Source organism: Natator depressus, chromosome 3, assembly GCF_965152275.1.
Source record: "Natator depressus isolate rNatDep1 chromosome 3, rNatDep2.hap1, whole genome shotgun sequence".
NCBI classification, from domain to species: domain Eukaryota; kingdom Metazoa; phylum Chordata; order Testudines; family Cheloniidae; genus Natator; species Natator depressus.
This window is the reverse complement of record NC_134236.1, coordinates 130,975,419-130,992,529: the sequence shown is the minus strand read 5'-3', so window position 1 is coordinate 130,992,529 and position 17,111 is coordinate 130,975,419. Positions and strand designations below refer to the sequence as shown.

Sequence of the window (17,111 nt, the reverse complement as noted above, 5' to 3'; positions counted from 1 at the left end):
CACAACAGAACCACTAACCCAGGAACCTATCCTTGCAACAAAGCCCGTTGCCAACTGTGCCCACATATCTATTCAGGGGACACCATCATAGGGCCTAATCACATCAGCCACACTATCAGAGGCTCGTTCACCTGCACATCTACCAATGTGATATATGCCATCATGTGCCAGCAATGTCCCTCTGCCGTGTACACTGGTCAAACTGGACAGTCTCTAAGTAAAAGAATAAATGGACACAAATCAGATGTCAAGAATTATAACATTCATAAACCAGTCGGAGAACACTTCAATCTCTCTGGTCACTCGATTTCTGATCTAAAAGTGACTATTCTTCAACAAAAAAACTTCGAAAACAGACTCCAACGAGAGACTGCTGAATTGGAATTAATTTGCAAATCGGATACAATTAATTTAGGCTTGAATAGAGACTGGGAGTGGTTGAGTCATTATACAAAGTAAAACTATTTCCCCATGTTTATTTCCCCCCCCCCCCCCCCCGTTCCTCAGACGTTCTTGAACAGCAAAGTGGCCCTCAACAATCTGGGAGACTGTTTCAGAGAGAAAAGTACCACCTACAAGATAATCAATACAACTTCATGCAGCGTTTACTGCAGGTCTTCCATTTAAGTACTGATCCAGACTAACCCTACTTCACTTAGGAGAGCTGACAGGATCATAGCACAAGGAGATGTAGCAAGCTACATACATGAGAAGCAGCATGAAGTTATTTATATGCTTGTTTGCATTTTTAGTGTATATAGCGTCATACATTGTTTCATTAAATATTACTATATGCACTGATCTAGTGTGTCTTGTCTTTACCTGAGTGTGGTGTCTTGAATGTACTTTAATTAGAAAATCCCTTCTAATCTGATCTTCTGACAGAAATTTGATAAAGCATTATAGAAACTCTTACTGAAATTCCAGTAATATCCATGGAGTTTCACTGGTGTAAAACTGGGGTAGCACAGTGGTGAATCAGGTACCCACATTTTGGGTGGATTTGGAAAAAACAAAATGGGATATATTCTGGTCATTAACAACATTGAAAGTTGAAGTGAGCTGTAGCTCATGAAAGCTTATGCTCAAATAAATTGGTTAGTCTCTAAGGTGCCACAAGTACTCCTTTTCCTTTTGCGAATACAGACTAACACGGCTGCTACTCTGAAACCATTGAAAGTTATGTAAGTCACACTAAGGGTAATCAATTCTCATTCGTTAGGACATAAATTGATCACCTGCAGGAGACCAGAAGGACTTTTTTGTTAATGTACAGCATAGCATAATTGGTTACTTGAATTATAGGGTAGGGGATTTGGTTTCCCTCAGCAGCACTAGATATTGTCCATTGCTGGAGGCAGAATACCAAATTTGATGGACCAATGGTCTGATCTGGGATGGCAAATCCTTCTTTGCCATGGGGAAAACAGATATTTCAGTAAAGAATGACATCATCTTTAATAGTATAGGATCGACAGCGCCCAAATCCAGCTGTCCTGATTAACAACCTGAGTAGCCTGCTCAGACAATGAGACTTGGTTAGCATTTGTGGTTATAGACCTAATCAGATAGAACCAGAGACTTGAAATTTTGCAGAGGTGAGTAGATTCCATATTGGTTAATTTGAGGTTACCTGGGGAAGAATTTCACCAGGCCAAGAAGTGCTCTATCTCATTACTTTTCCTCTGACAGTAGTTGCTTTGGAAAGTCTGCATCGCTGGCAGAAATGCAGTGTTTTAAATGCAGAATGATGGGGACCAGTGGTAGTTTTAAGGCATCTAAATATCAGAGGTCAAAAGTTTCACATGGCCCGTTCATTACATACAATTGTAACAAACACCCGACAAGGCACTGTTACCAGGTTTGAACCCTGAATCTTCAGCACAGATTTCAACTACTTGAGCTACAGGACCAACTACATTTCATTTTCAAACTAGAGGAGAGAGAGTGAGTGAGAGAGGGAGAGAGAGAGGGAGAGAGAGAGGGTATGTGTGTGAGAGAGACAGAGGAAGGAGCAGGAGAGGAAATCACAAATTTTCTTTCTAGGGATATTCCATCTGACAATCAGCAAATACTCAATGGGGCAATTTCTCCTACTGAGTCTTTCCCTGCTGTATGCCCCTCCTATTCCATTCCCCATGCTCTGAATTAGAAATCTATGCTATCATTTGTCCCTAAGGTCTTGTCTACATGGGGAAGATGTACCCATTATACCAACAGTTATACTGGTATGACCCGACCCCCCCCCCAATGTGGACACTTATTCACATATAAGAACGGCTTTGTTTGATTTAGTTTAAACGTCTTCCCAAGTGGCATAAACTAAACTGGAAAAGGTACTCAAAGTAATAAAAGCGTCCACACAGGGAGTTATACTGGAATAACTATAGTTGTTTAAATTCATACATTGGATTATACTAAAAAAAATCCTTTCCTGTGCAAACAAGACCTAAATTACTTCCAAACAGGACAATTCCATTTCAAAAAGCAATACAAAATCAATTCCTGCAAAGCTTAAAGATAGTTCCTGTAAAGAGGTCTCTTAAGCTACCCACAAGGACAGACAGGCGCCTGCAGATTTTACATGCCTTTACTTGAAAAACTGATCTTGCAAAAGCGGTTCATAGTCCTTTGTACTGTCTACCTTAAATCTCTGAAGCTGCTGACCCTTTATGGAATAGTATCACTCATGACCTTTACCCCTTAGGAATATGACTGTGCAATACCCATTGCTGTCTCATAGCAGTGCAGTTAATTTCTGAAATACTGCCACCTAGTGACAATTTAGAGATGAAGCTCAATCAACTCCAATTCACAGATTTCAGTGTGCGGGTTTTATTTATTTTTGGTTTTGTGTGTTTTGTATTTTGCTATTTTATTTTGGTTTGGTTTGGTTTGGGGATTTTTGTATTTAACTTTATACCACATGCCATGGCAGCCTCAGTCCTGCCCCTGACATCATCTTTATCTCATCTAGTTGTTATTTATTGTTAGAAATCTCTTGCAGCACATTGTGAATGCCCACAGCACTTTACAAACTGAGGGCCACCTCATGCACTCCCTTTAGAATTATGGTGGTGAGGAAAACAGACTAAAAAGTCTTACATTGTATCAGTGGGAGAAGGAACAAGCCAATGGAGAATCCTCCCCCTTCCCTCCAACTCTACAGAAACATTTAGGTCAAACTCTGGACAATTGAGGCTCTTCAGAGGCCCTGAGAGAGTTGGCCAACGGGAGGCCTGTTCTCCAGAGCATCAGCAGGAGTAGCTGGGTAAGATTCTGTGGCCTGCATTGTGCAGGAGGTCAGACTAGATGATCACAATGGTCCCTTCTGACCTTAATATCTATGAGTCTATGAGCCCCCTCCGGACTCATCTGGATTTCCCTATCAGATTTCTCTTATGCAGAATCCCATTCCACAAAATCAAGCCTGCTTTGAAAGGCAAGTGTTGGCCCAGGTATGGAGTGAGAGCAAGTTTCCCAGGAGAGCTGCCATGGGAGACAGGAACCCTGGGGAGAAGTGCAGATGCACTAGGATACCCTATTAATTCCTTGGCCTTCTGGATACATAGCTAGAGCTAAAGGATTTTGCTGTGGATCCGTAGACTTCCATTATTTGGGAGGGTCATGCCCCCCCCGCAACACACACCCATCACTATGGACCCTACCCCACTGCATGGCTGGATGATTTGTAGAAACTCCACAAGCTGAAACACATGGCGTTTTCTGGCCCTTGCACAGTTTTCTCCTGCAGAAGGTGTGAGTTGGCTCATAAAACACATTCCCATGCCCTGGAGTTTTAAGACATCCACATTACTGAGGTTAGCAATTATAACATCAATAATGAGAGGTAGGTCAGAAAAGGAGGGAGTCACTTCTACGTTGAAGTAGATTTTTGTGCTTGAAACTGGAACAAAATGCATTTGCTCAGTTTAGATTATGGTGTATTTTACAGGAATGCTCACATCACTTCTGGCCAGAGAGAGAGGCTACTTGAGACACAATGGGCAGGACTGTTGTACAAAGGTGAAATATAGGTCATTTCCTCAGCATGTTGTGCAGAAATCTGGGAGTGTGGGACCAACCCTGCGTGCGCTTGTGGAACATGGAAGAGGGAGCAGAGACTCAAGAGTGCACCACAGCAGATGCAAAAAACAACATTGCGAGGGCACAGGTACCAGCCTTCGTCTTGCACAAACACAGTGCATGAATGCCCCACAGGCCTGAGAGAGCCATTAAGGTGCCATCTGGAATTGGAGGCAGAGCTGGGTTTACTTCCTTATTGGTAGGGCCCTTCCAAATTCATGGTCCATTTTGGTGAATTTCCTGGTCAGAGGATTTTAAAAATTGTAAATCTCATGATTTCAGCTATTTAAATCTGAAATTTCATGGTGTTGTAATTGTAGGGGTCCTGACCCAAAACGGAGTTGTGGGGAGTCGCATGGTTACTGTAGGGGGGTTGCGGTACTGCTAACCATACTTCTGCACTGCTGCTGGCTGTGTTGCCTTCAGAGCCGGGCAGCTGGAGAGCGGTGGCTGCTGGCCGGGAGCCCAGCTCTGAAGGCAGAGCCACCGCCAGCAGCAGCAGTGCAGAAGTAAGGATGGCATGGTATGGGATTGCCACCCTTACTTCCGCGCTGCTGCTGGTGGGGCGCTGCCTTCAGAGCTGGGCGCCCAGCCAACCAGCTCTAAAGGCAGCACAGAAGCAAGGGTGGCAATATGATAACCCCCCTAAAATAACCTTGTGAACCCCTGCAACTCCCTTTTGGGTCAGGACCCCCAATTTGAGAAACTCTGGTCTCCCCCATGAAATTAGTATAGGATAAAAGCACACAAAAGAGCAGATTTCACAGTCCATGAGGTGTTTTTCATGGCCGTAAATTTGTTAGGGCCCTAACTATTGGGCTAGGTGGGAAGCACACACTGAAAGGATAGTGCATTTCCTGCACTCCCTGGGAGCTCCTGGAAATAATGTGCTTCTTGCAGCTCCCAGGGTGTGCAGCCCATGCAACACCTTTTTAGAGGGTGCAGTGTGAGTGTCCCACCTAGTTGGGAAGTTTTCTTCCAGCTAATAATTTTGCCAATGTTAATATTTACTGTGGTATACTGTTTTCAATCATAGATTTCCAAGTGCTTTATCAAAGGAAGTATCATTGATCCCGTTTTACGGATAGGGAAACTGAGGCACATATATATTTCCACGGTCACACAGCAGGTCAGTGACATAATCAGGAAGAGAACACAGGTCTCCTAATTCCCTGTCCTGTACCTATCCACTAGGACATGCTGCCTCATGTCCAAGACTCCGCCAAAATCAATTCCTGTCAGAGAAGCAACTTCCTGTATACGTATTAACTATTTTTATTATAATCAGGCACTTTTAAAAAATGAGTACAGGTATATCATTTTTTAAATAATAATATTTTGGAGTTTTGCTCTAAGAAACTGGTATGATAACACCCTCTTTACCCATAATCCAACCCCTCTTTAACGAAAACATTTTTATATATGAATCAGGTTTGGTCCCCTTGAATGAAGCACTTACCCATTAACTCCCCTGACTGTCCTAAGCCCTTTTTATCCAAATGCTGTTGATGTTGCTGACACGTCTCTGTCTCTTCGGATAAATGAGGCTGCGCTGCAATCAGATGTCCTAAGTCAGATAAGCCCTGCACACTGTGCATGACTATATCTATTAATGTTTTCTTATGTTTGCTTTTTTTAGAGCATGAATAAACTGTTAAAGTTTAAAGGGCTGGCAAATCTCGCAACATACGGTTTTCTCGAAATTACACGCTCTGTGTGGTGCAGTAAATTAAGTCTCCACATTTTTGCCTCTGTATATGCTTCATCCCTGCAAACTAAGTGGAACACCTTTTATGGAACCCCAGTGCTTAGCTCTGCTGCACAATAACACCACAGATCCTGAGCCCCTGAGGCTGTTTTCTGCCACTAAGGATGCTTTATGCTTCCAGAAAGTTGGATTTACCAGTGTGATAGGGTCAGGCCAGATGGCTACAGGAGAGTAATTTTTTTTTGAAGCAAAAAAGGTGTTTTTTTATTTGCATAACACACTTACAAAACAAAACATCAGCATATGCAATATGTAACACAGCAACCAATCACAATTGTTTTCTCATTAGCTTCAGGGGAGGGAAGTGTTCAAGCTTGCCTGGGCCCAGAGCGGGGGGCTTCCTTGACTCTCATGGTCTTCCACGCTTCCAAGTTACCTGGTGGTCCAGAGCGAGGGGGCTTCATCGACTCTCAAGGTCTGCCACCCCCTTGAGTTACCTGGCGCCACACCCGAGTGTCACCAACAATTCCCTCCTCTGAAAGCACCAAACAAAGGGGGCAGGCTGTGGGGTTGACAACCCGGGGGGGCATGTGCACCCACGTGTGAAAGGACCCCTATAAGGTGGTGGTGTCCGCAGTAGCAATGGCTGGGGTCCCTTACTCTCTCCCCCAATCAAAGGGTCGAAACAAAGGGAGCCGGACGGGGAAACCGAGCAGAGAGCCTCGGATAGCGCCCACCGCTCCTCAAAAGCATCAAGGGAGTCGGTGGATGCCGCCCAGGGGAACTCCGCCCGGATACGTGAATGGACCGAGGATCAGAAAACGGCCCCACAGTCACAGGAAACTCCATCAGCCAACCTCCTCTCTCTGGTTTTATAGATGGCCATTTTAGCCAGGGCCACGAGGAGGTTAACTCGGAGATCCCGCGACTTTGTGAGGCCACGGATGGGGAGTGCATAAATAAAAAGGTGAGGGGAAAAATGCAACCAAAAACGTAATAAAAGATTTGTGAGGAGCCGGAACAGGGGCTGCAGCCTGGCGCACTCCAAATATACGTGCGCCAGGGTTTCCCTCACACCGCAAAAGGGACAAGTATCTGGGACGGGGTTGAACCGCGCCAAGTACGTGCCCAGGCTCACAGCTCCATGAAGGAGCCGCCAACTGATGTCCCCGACGGGCCTCAGAACCAAGGTGGAATATAGGCTGGCCCACCGGGGCTGCTCACCCTCCAAAGGTGGCAGAAGGTCTCGCCACTTTGTGTCGGGTGAGGGCGTGAAGGGTGTGGAGCATGAGCATGTATAGATGTTTCCTTGGCGCCGTTTGGAAGCATACCGGCTGCAGTTCATGCAGCTGGCTCGCCGTAAAAGGGTGAGGGGCTCGATTGGGTCTACGGGGCAGGGGTCCAATTAAAAGGTCCGGCGGGCCTGGAGTAGAGGGTGGGCGGGGCATGCCCTCGAGCAGGACCCGAACAAGGTAAGCTCTAGCAGCGGGCGGCAAAGCGGCCTTCACCTCCTGAAGTACGCGCCGGGGAGTACAAGATCTGGAGAGCCCCATGCGCTGCGTGAGCGTCAGGGAATCCAGCCAGTCTCCCCGGTCGTAGTCCAGGAGGTCTCTGACTCTCGTGACTTCTGCCAGGATCAAGCTCTGGCGCACTGAGCGGGACTCCGCCACCTGCACACGGAGCTGGGGGTTGTGTAGCAGGGGCTCCGCGAGGAGATCTGCCCCCTCGGTGGCCGCCACGGACCTGGTCGTTAAAAACAGTTTCCAAGTCCGGAGGAGGTCCTGGTAGAAGACCGGCAGCCCTGAGAGGTCTCGCGGAAGACCTCCCGGACAGAGATAAAAGAGCTGCCGGTCATATCGGAGCCCTCGGATGCAGCGCAGGATGGTGTGCACCAGTACGCTCCACACCGAACTGCCTGCACCATAAAGGAGTCTCTGTAGGGCCTGGAGGCGGAAGACGCAGGCCTGAGTGTACAGACACTTCAGGCCCTGTCCTCCTTTGTTCAGGGGTAGATGAAGAACCCCTACAGGGGCCCGGTGCATTCCTGACCAAAAGAACCCCAGAATCGATGTCCGGAGGTTGGTCAGGAAACTCGGGGCCGGGACCAGGGTGTTGAGCCGGTACCAGAGCTTGGACAGGACTAGTTGATTAAGCACCAGCGCTCTCCCATGAAGGGAGAGACATCGGAGTAGTCCCGTCCATTTCCGGAGCCGCTCTATCACCCCGCCCTCTAAATTTTCCCAGTTCTCCGGCGGAGAGGGATGCGTGGCAGAAAGGTAAACGCCGAGGTAGAGCAGCGGACCCGCGCTCCACCGGATGGTCTGAAGCGCGGGTGGGAGGGAGGTCGCCTGCCACCAGTCTCCTACCGCCAAGCCAGAGCTCTTGACCCAGTTGACCCGGGCGGAGGAGGCTGCCAAATAGATGGCCTGGCAAGCCTCCACCCGCGCCAAGTCGCCTGAGTCCTGGACCACGAGGAGCACGTCATCAGGACCAGCCACAACTCCGGCTCCCACAGCACCAACCCTGTCAACCTCCTGCAGAGGAGGCAGAGGAAGGGCTCGATCGCCAGAGCGTACAGCTGGCCCGAGAGGGGGCACCCCTGCCGTACTCCTCGCCCGAAGGTGACCGGTTCGGTCAGGGTCCAGTTGAACTTAACCAGACACTCTGCGGAGGTGTACAGCACCTGGAGAAAACCCACAAACTGGGGTCCGAAGCCAAACGCTCGCAGAGTGTTCAGGAGGTACCCGTGGTCCACCCTATCGAACGCCTTCTCCTGATCTAGGGACAGGAGGGCGAACGACAGACCGTCTCTATGCCTGAGTTCCAAAAGGTCCCGAACCAGAAATAGGTTATCAAAGATACTGCGGTCCGGGACGGTGTAGGTCTGGTCTGGGTGGATCATGTCCGCCAGCACAGACCCTAGCCGCAGCGAGATTGCTTACGCTATGATTTTGTAGTCTGTGCTGAGGAGCGAGACGGGACACCAATTTCGTAAATCGCGGCGGTCCCCCTTCTTTGGCAATAAGGCGAGCATGGCTTGCCTGCACGAAAGAGGGAGTACCCCGCTCTGCAAAGACTCGGCCCAGACGGTGACTAGGTCTGGGCCGCGGACGTCCCAAAACACACGGTAGAACTCCACAGTCAGCCCGTCCATGCCTGGAGACTTATTAGTGGGCATACGACGGAGGGCTTCCGAGAACTCGACCTGAGTGAGAGGCAACTCTAGCCGGTCTCAGTCGCTCGCGCTGACCGTAGGGAGCTCCTCCCAGAGCACTCTGCAAGCGCCAGGGTCGGTCGGATCCGGGGAGAAAAGACTTGCGTAGAAGGCTCGGGCCCTCCCGCGCATCTCCACCGGTTCCGTGAGGGGGGTACCATCTTCTGCCAGGAGGCAGGTCATGTGTTTCTTGGCCCCCCTCATTTTCGCCAGGGCATAGAAGAAGCGGGAGCCGCGATCCATCTCCCGAAGGAGGCGGGTGTGGGATTGAACAAAGGTGCCCCGGGCCCGATGGTCCTCGAGGGCCCGGAGCTCCTCCCGGCACGCTCCGCAGAGGAGCGGGTCCTCGGGGCTGGCGGCCAGACACCTCTCCAGCTCTAAGACCTCCCATTCCAACTGCTCTATCGCTGCATTTCTCCGTCGGCTGGTGCCCCAAGTGTAGTCGTGGCAGAAAAGCCAGGCGCGCACCTTCCCCAGGTCCCACCATCGCCATGCCGAGGGAAAGGCATGCCGCTGCCCTCGCCAGGCCAGCCAGAATTTCCGGAAGGACGTCACGAAGCCCTCATCCTCCAACAGGCTGTTGTTAAAATGCCAATAGGCCGGCCCCGGCCTCTCCGCACAGAGGGAGGCTGTCACGGTGGCTAGATGATGGTCAGAAAATGGGGCCAGCCGAATGCTGGAGGAGTGGGCTCATGAGAGATGGAAGCGTGATAAATAAATGCGGTCCAACCGGGAGTGGCTCGACCAATGGGCCTCCACCCGGACAAAGGTGAACGTGGAAGTGTCATCCGGGTGGTGGTCGCGCCAGATGTCCAATAGGGAGTGATGTTCGACTATCTCCCGGAGGGTGTCCGCGGCAGCCGGGCTCTGCTCGGTCCCCGAGCAGTCCTGCTCCTCAAGGGAGGTATTAAAATCCCCTCCCAGGACCAGGCACTCGTGAGAATCTAAGGTGCTGAGGAAGACGGACGCCCGCTGGTAGAATTGCAGCCGCTCCGGGCCCGATGTCGGGGCATAGACGTTAACGAAGTTAACCACGAGCCCCTCCACACAGACCCGGAGATGCAGCAGGCGACCCGGCACGGCCTCGGCGACCCCTAGCACCTCGGGCCATAGGTCGGGGGAGAACAGGGTCGCCACTCTAGCCTGTCGAACCGTGGCATGGCTAAAGTAGACCCTGTCCCCCCACTCCAGCCACCGTCTTCGGTGGTCGGATCCATGTGGGTCTCCTGCAGGAAAACCACAGAGTACCCTCCCTCCCGAAGGAAGGAGAGTACCTGGGACCTGTGGAGAGCCATCCTACAACCCCGGGTGTTCAACGTTGCGATGGTGAGAGGTGCTAGGGGGGGATCCTCACTGGCAGGGATGCTCACATCTCCCAGCGGGCCGCGCAACAGTCTGTGACCCATCCCATAGGTGAGTAATTGTTCACGGAAGACGCGGACCCGCCAGTAGGCCGCGGCATCCTACTTTCCCATCCCTTTACCTTCCCCCATGAGGGCCCTTGTGGCCCGGAGGATTTGAGAAAAATCCCCCCCATCACTGGAGAGCAAGTTGTACCTTGTTGCAGGAGCCATGGACATCCTCTAAAAACTTCCGCAGCTCTCCTCACAGCTCATGGGGGGGTGGGGCTATGGTTTCCCGGTTGTTCCCCGGCGGGGCCCTTGGTGCAGCCCTGTGGTCCACTAAAACGGACAAGCAGGGTGCGGATCCCCGACGGGGTGCCTGATGGGCTGGAGCTTCTAGGCCCGCCTCAAGCTCTGGGGCGATAGGGGACGTGGAGGGAAAATAGCAGCTCCTAATGGTTCGGGGCAGGAGAACACAAAGGCCGCTCCCTGGCGGTCATCAGTTGGGAAAGGGAAGGAAACAGCCCCGGGGAGGGGGGGGGCAATGACATTGTAGGAGATAAATGGGTTAGGGGTAGGGGCAGGAGCAGGGGCAGAGGTGAGGTTCTGGGTTTCGGGAGGCAAGCAGCTGGATGGTGGCGCCTCCCGATCAGGCTCGAGGATTAAGGGGGTGGGGAGAGAGCTCTCAGTGACACTGGGCGCATGCTCTGTGGTGGATTTAGTGGCCACAGCATCAGGAGGTGGATTATCTTCTGTAGGGCCCCCGCCCAGGAAGGAAGTCGATTGCTCCGCACCAACAGGGGGTGCCCCGGCGACTTGTGTCCCGGCCGCGTGGCACCGGCTGTCACCTGAGCAGGCTCGGTGGTCGTCAGCGGGGTGCCATCAGCGGCCGGGTCGGTGGAGGAGTCCAGGGGCTCCTTGGAGGTGGGAGCAGAAGCAGCAGTTAAGGGGAGGGAACATGGGGAAAAGAGGGGTGGAGTGAGGTCGCCCAGATCGAGATTTGCTGGCAAAAGGTCGTCCTCCCCCTGGGTGACCGGGGTCAGATCTAAGGCCTCGATCTCCTCGAACATGGAGGAGAGGACACTTTCCGCCGCCCCGGGGTTCTCCCCGCCGGCACCCGCCACGACGGTTGCCTCGGGGTCCACGGGGTCTTTGGGTAGCATCAGGACAGAAGGGGCTTCCTCGAGGGTCTCGGAGGGGAGGGTCTCCCGTGGAGGGGAGACACTACCTTCCAGTGCTGCCATGTCTTTCCCGGCTGACACCGGTGGGTGGGACGCACTTGTGGGCAAAGTGGAAGGCTCGGCATCGGTGCCCCCCTTCCTAGTCTTCCGGGGGGCCTCCGCCTCGGGTAGATGAGGCGGAGCTCGAGCCTTCCGCTTGCCTCATTTCCCCTGGACTAGGGCCCAGCCCTCCATGGCATCATCTGGGGGCTGGTTAGCAGGGGTCGTGTCAGGGGGTAAAGGCGATGGTTCAGGGACTTGGGGGGGGGAACGGTGGGGTAGCATAAGGGAGGGAGGATTCTCCCCGGGGCAGGCTCTCTCCCATGCCTGGTGGTATCTCTGCCACACCCTCCTCCATAGGCCCCGCCAGATTGTCAGCAGCGAGGGCGGGGCTCTCCCGCTCGTCTGGGCGTTGTAGGGGAGGTGCCTTTTGGGCCTGAGCGGGAGTAGCAGTGGTCCGAAGAGGATGGGGGGCGGGTTCGGGTACCTGGCGGCCAGGGGCATTGGCAATGACGGGGCCGATGTCCTGCCGGGTCTCGGGGATCCCAGGTGCCCCTCCTTGCCGGGCTAGGGGGCAGTCCCTCCGGAGATGCCCGACACCCGGCAGAGGTAGCACCGGGCTTCCCCCATGGAGAAGTACACCCGGTAACGGGCCCCCTGGTGGGGGATTAGGAAGGACCCTTCGAGCGCCACTCTGTCACGCGCCGCCGACGGCGGTAAAAGTTGCACTTGCCGGCGGAAGGAAAAGATGTGACGGAGGGTGGGGTCCTTGCAGCCCAACGGGAGAGGGCTGATAACAGAAACAGGTTTCCCCAGGGTGAAAAGGGTGGGTAGCAGGGCAGCATTGGGGAGAAAAGGAGGGACAGAGATCAGGACCAGGCGGACGCCCAGGTCCTCCAGCGGCTCTTGGGGGACAATCACCCCCCCCCACTGCCAGGCCCCTCTCCACCGCTTCCTGGGCGGCAGCCTCCAATGCTAAGAAGAAGACGACCTTCCCTTACATTTTGGAGGCCACCACAATGGCCGAGGGCCCCACCACCCTCGCCAACGCCCGCACGTAGGTCTCCACGTGGGGCGAGGTGGGCACCAGGAGGCATCGGACATCGTGCTTCCTTGTCATGGTGGGAAAGGGGTCCCGGCCGCTATTGATGGTGGCGGAGGCGGTGGCTGGGAGAGATGATGAGGCGGCAGGCGGGGGGGCTGCCGCCGCTCGGGCATACATCCTGGGGGCTGAGGAAGGGACACCCGCAGAGCTGGTGGAGGGGGCAGTGGGGAAGGACGCCGTGGTCGGTGGTGGGGCCGCAGCAGTGGGGGTGGCCCCTGCCATGGAGGGCCCGGTGATTTTAGCGGGGCCCTTCCCCTTCTTATTGCCCTGGCCTTTCCCGCCGGCTGGGGTGGGGGGGGCTTCCCTAGAGTCTGGGGAGGCGATGGGCATGGCAGCGGCAGAGGTCACCCCGGTACCCTCCAGTGCTGATGCCCCAGTGGGGGCGGTGGCAGGTGGTTAACAGGAGTTGGGGTCAGGTAGAAAGGGACAAGCTGTGGGGTGGACAATTCGGGGGGGGGGCGGGCACATGAACCACCGTACACTTGTCCAGAGAGTCCTGTTTGGTTGGCTGGTGCTTCTGGCCCACGCGGTAGAATCAGGGCAAGCAGCTGAGTCTGGAGGCAGATGTTAGACAGCCAGTAAAGATGGTGGAGTGGGGGGGTGAAGAACAGTGTGTGGGGATTGGGAGGACACAGATGGATTGGGGGGCAGCTCTGTGCCAGGGACCCCCTGTGTCCCTACAAACACAGTTAAGACACAGTCAAGGCCTCCCCCCCCACGAGAGCACAGTTTGAAAGTTACTCAGTCTTAGGCCCCCTCCACAGCGATTTGTAGATTCCCCGGGTGGTGTTCCCCCAGTAGACGGCTTTTTCCTCCTCTGTTCCGGGCTTTCTTTTTTGCAGCTGCAACATTCCAGGGATGCCGGAGCAGATGATAAAAGTCCTCTCAGCCAAATATGGGTCCACAAACAAACGGCAAGCAGCTGGGTCTGGGGGCTGGGTCCTTCCACTCCTCCCTTCCGGGGAGCGGGCTAGCAGGCCCCCCCTCTCTCAGGGAGGGGGTTAGCTGGAGCGGCAGCAGCGTCCGAGGGCGGGCGGGCAGGGGGGGCTAACAGCCAGCCGGCAGCCGGCACTCTAGCAACAGCAGAGAAAGAAAAAAAACAACAAAAAGAAAAGAAAGAGGGGAGAGCGTCCGGCCCAGTCAGGGGGGAAGCTGAAAGCAGGGGCAAAAAGCAAGAAAAGCCCAGGCCAGAGGGCAGTAGCAGGAGAGTAGGCTAAGTAGGTCCCTTTTCCCTGGGTAAGGTAACAGAACAATCAGGAACCTTCTGGAGACAATTAAGACAGACAGGCTGATTAGAACACCTGCAGCCAATCAAGAAGCTGCTAGAATCAATTAAGGCAGGCTAATCAGGGCACCTGGGTTTTAAAAAGGAGCTCACTTCAGTTTGTGGTGTGCGTGTGAGGAGTTGGGAGCAAGAGGCGCTAGGAGCCGAGAGTGAGAATGTGGACTGTTAGAGGACTGAGGTGTACAAGCATTATCAGACACCAGGAGGAAGGTCCTATGGTGAGGATAAAGAAGGTGTTGGGAGGAGGCCATGGGGAAGTAGCCCAGGGAATTGTAGCTGTCGCACAGCTGTTCCAGGAGGCACTCTAGACAGCTGCATTCCACGGGGCCTTGGTCTGGAACCCAGAGTAGAGGGCGGGCCCAGGTTCCCCCCAAATCCTCCCAACTCCTGGTCAGACACAAGAGGAGTCGACCTGGACTGTGGGTTCAGAAAAACGGCCAAGCTGAGGACTGCTGTGAAGCTCCAAGTTGAGCAAATCCGCCAATAAGTGCAAGACCCACCAAGTAGAGCAGGAACTTTGTCACACCAGTTACATGGGGAATCCCCAGGTGGCACAGAGCTGGCATAATATGTGCCTGACACACCCCTTCCCATCCCACCATGCCAGTGCTGGTTATGTCAACTCTACAGCCACTGGGTATTCCCCCATGCTAGAGAAATAAGCAGCTGGGGTGGGGAGGCCAGTTTCAGCTTCTTTTTGCCATTGGAGTGCCACAAAGGGAGCAGAACAGAGACCGTGATCTGGTTTGGAGTGTGGAGGCCTGTGAACAAAAATGTTTATGAAAATGCATAGGCACGTGTTGCTACAGCAGTTGCATGAGCATATAGGATAAAGCATATGTAAGCCGATAGCTAGATGCCCAAATATCCATTTGCACTGAGGGAGCATTCAAGTTAGAGGATGGAGCAGATCAGTCAGAAACTGACCTGGAGGGAGGGAGAAAAGAAGAGGAAAGGAAGGAAGCAGTGTTAGAGATCAGTTCAAGGGATCTGTGGAGGGGATAAAGAAGAATCTGCTTGGGTTGGGAGGAAGAGGGAAATATAGGAGCCACAGAAAAGGGAGAAGAGAGACAATCTCAGATTATTTTGGAACTCATCCTTTGAAGGTGAAGGAAGTCCTGCAATTCAGTCTCCAACTCTAGATCAGTCCTGGAATCCTCACAAGCTCAAAACACACACAAGGAGCCAAGGGCGTCTGTTCAGAATTGCATTTAAAATCTCAAGAGACCCAAAGATTATGGAAAAGGCAATGAAATAAAGCTCTGCAGAGTGCACTGACACTGAAAATCTATGGCTGCCAGCTGCCTGGTAGCCATCTGTCCTCACCACAGAATACCAAAGAGGAATGTCCCATGGACCTGCCCCCTTGCAATTCTGCACACCTTTAGGCTCCCAGATAGAAAATAGCAGCTGCACAGTGGCCAACGGCAGTAATGGCACAGCAGCAGTATACTATCAGAGAGAGTCAAAGGACATTTCCAAATGAGATAAGGACATGATGTTGACATTATTGCCCCCTTAAGAGAGGGCTGAAACCACCCCACTTATTTCATTTTAATACCTTAGGTTTCATTTAGATTCCATTCCCAAAGGTGAGCAGCCAATTTCCTTCACCATGAATAATTCAGCCTCCCTGTCTATTGACTATTTCATGTGTCATCTGCAACTCCATGTGTCACAGTTCATTGCTGATAATATCTCCACACCAGGCTGGAAAATATTTTTTCCTTTACTTATTACACAATATTTGCTAATTCTTCTGCTTGAAGATCAAAGCGCTTGGACTTGCTCCAGGAAAGGATTTTCTAGCCTGTGGCTGCATATCAACCACAGGTCTGGCAAGGTTTCAAGATTAAATGTTAGCATTGCTAGGGGAAGCTTTGCATACGTTACTGAACATTTCAGTGCTGGAGGAAGAAAACAAAGAGAAGATTCCAGTTTTCCAACCAAATCCAAGATTTAGGATTTTCAGTAAGACAGAACCAATTCTCTTTTTAACTTTGCCAAAAACAAGATCGAAGGCACAAGGAAGCAAATGGGAAACGTGTTTTCTAAGGGCCCAGTCCAACTCCAATTAAAGTCAATTAAAAGATGCCCAATTCAAAATGCACAACAAAGGTTGATTGGGGAAATGCCTCTATACTAAACAGAAGGCCAACAATGCAAAAAGAATGTCTGGGGAACAGGCTTACAGGTCAAAATTAGAGATGGGTCTGATCTGGACCTAAACTTCCCTCAAAATCAGGGGTGTTTGGATCCAGAGATTCTATTTGCTCCATTACCCAGGAAAAGATATCTACAACGTTTGAATTCAGGTGCAAACTTCCTCCAAGTTCAGTGGTGAATGAATTCGGAACTTTGACTCAGGCCCATCTTTCCTGCAAATACGAGGGCTGGCAAGACACAGGTTCCTTCCCATAGTCTAGACACTGTTCCCTTATGCTGCACATAAGAAAAAGTAGATCACAAATCTGGACCAGATCCCAACCTCAGTGGCTCTGCTTGTAACTGCAAATCTCCCCCATTGGGACTGGAATCTAGCCCTTCAGAGTTAAAAATAATTTAGATGAGCTGAGCCAAGAAAATAAAAAGGAAACACCCTCCTAATACCCGCTTGGTGCTAATGAAATCAAGAAGCTGTATTATTAAAAGTCATTGCTGCTTTCTTTTTATTATAAGTACCAGTTTACTTTATGTTCAGTATAGCTAAAAAATAAAGGCCCCGTTACCTTATATTTCAGATGTTAAAAAGGGTATTATGGGGGAGACCCTGTTCTAAGAGTCCATCTCTACTTCTACTAGGAGCATCATCAATGATGTTCTGAATCCCCCATAGATACCTGTGTTGGAACTTGTTTGAACCTTCATCTATCACCGAGACCAAACTTTAGCTCTTTTTTTTTTCCAGTTCATACAAGTTCAGATAAGGATCTGGTGGTTTGTGCTTTAAGCACAGAGCCAGCTGCTGTCAGTCCTGTCAGATGTGCAACATGCTCCAGAACTTGTGCAGACCCAAGGGCAAAATTTGGCTCAGAGTACAGGAGCTGCATGTGCCCTGGGCGGAGAAAATAGACCTTCCAACTGGGCATCCCTGAAAGCCATAATAACAAGATAACATAATCTCCCTCCCTCCCCATAAAATAAAGCAAT

General features: G+C 51.8%; 1 long non-coding RNA gene across 2 annotated transcripts in view; it reads right to left on the bottom strand.

Annotated features, from left to right (window-relative positions):
- The window catches only part of LOC141985085 (uncharacterized), a 64,172-nt gene that overhangs the window by 26,270 nt on the left and 20,791 nt on the right, over positions 1 to 17,111 (bottom strand). Inside the window, exon 1 of one of the 2 annotated variants that reach the window (XR_012638868.1) lies at positions 5,546 to 5,637. The exons of the other annotated variant lie outside the window; for it this stretch is intronic. This is a non-coding gene — a long non-coding RNA (uncharacterized LOC141985085). Of the gene's footprint in view, positions 1 to 5,545; positions 5,638 to 17,111 lie in introns of those variants that run through there. 2 annotated transcript variants of the gene reach the window in all.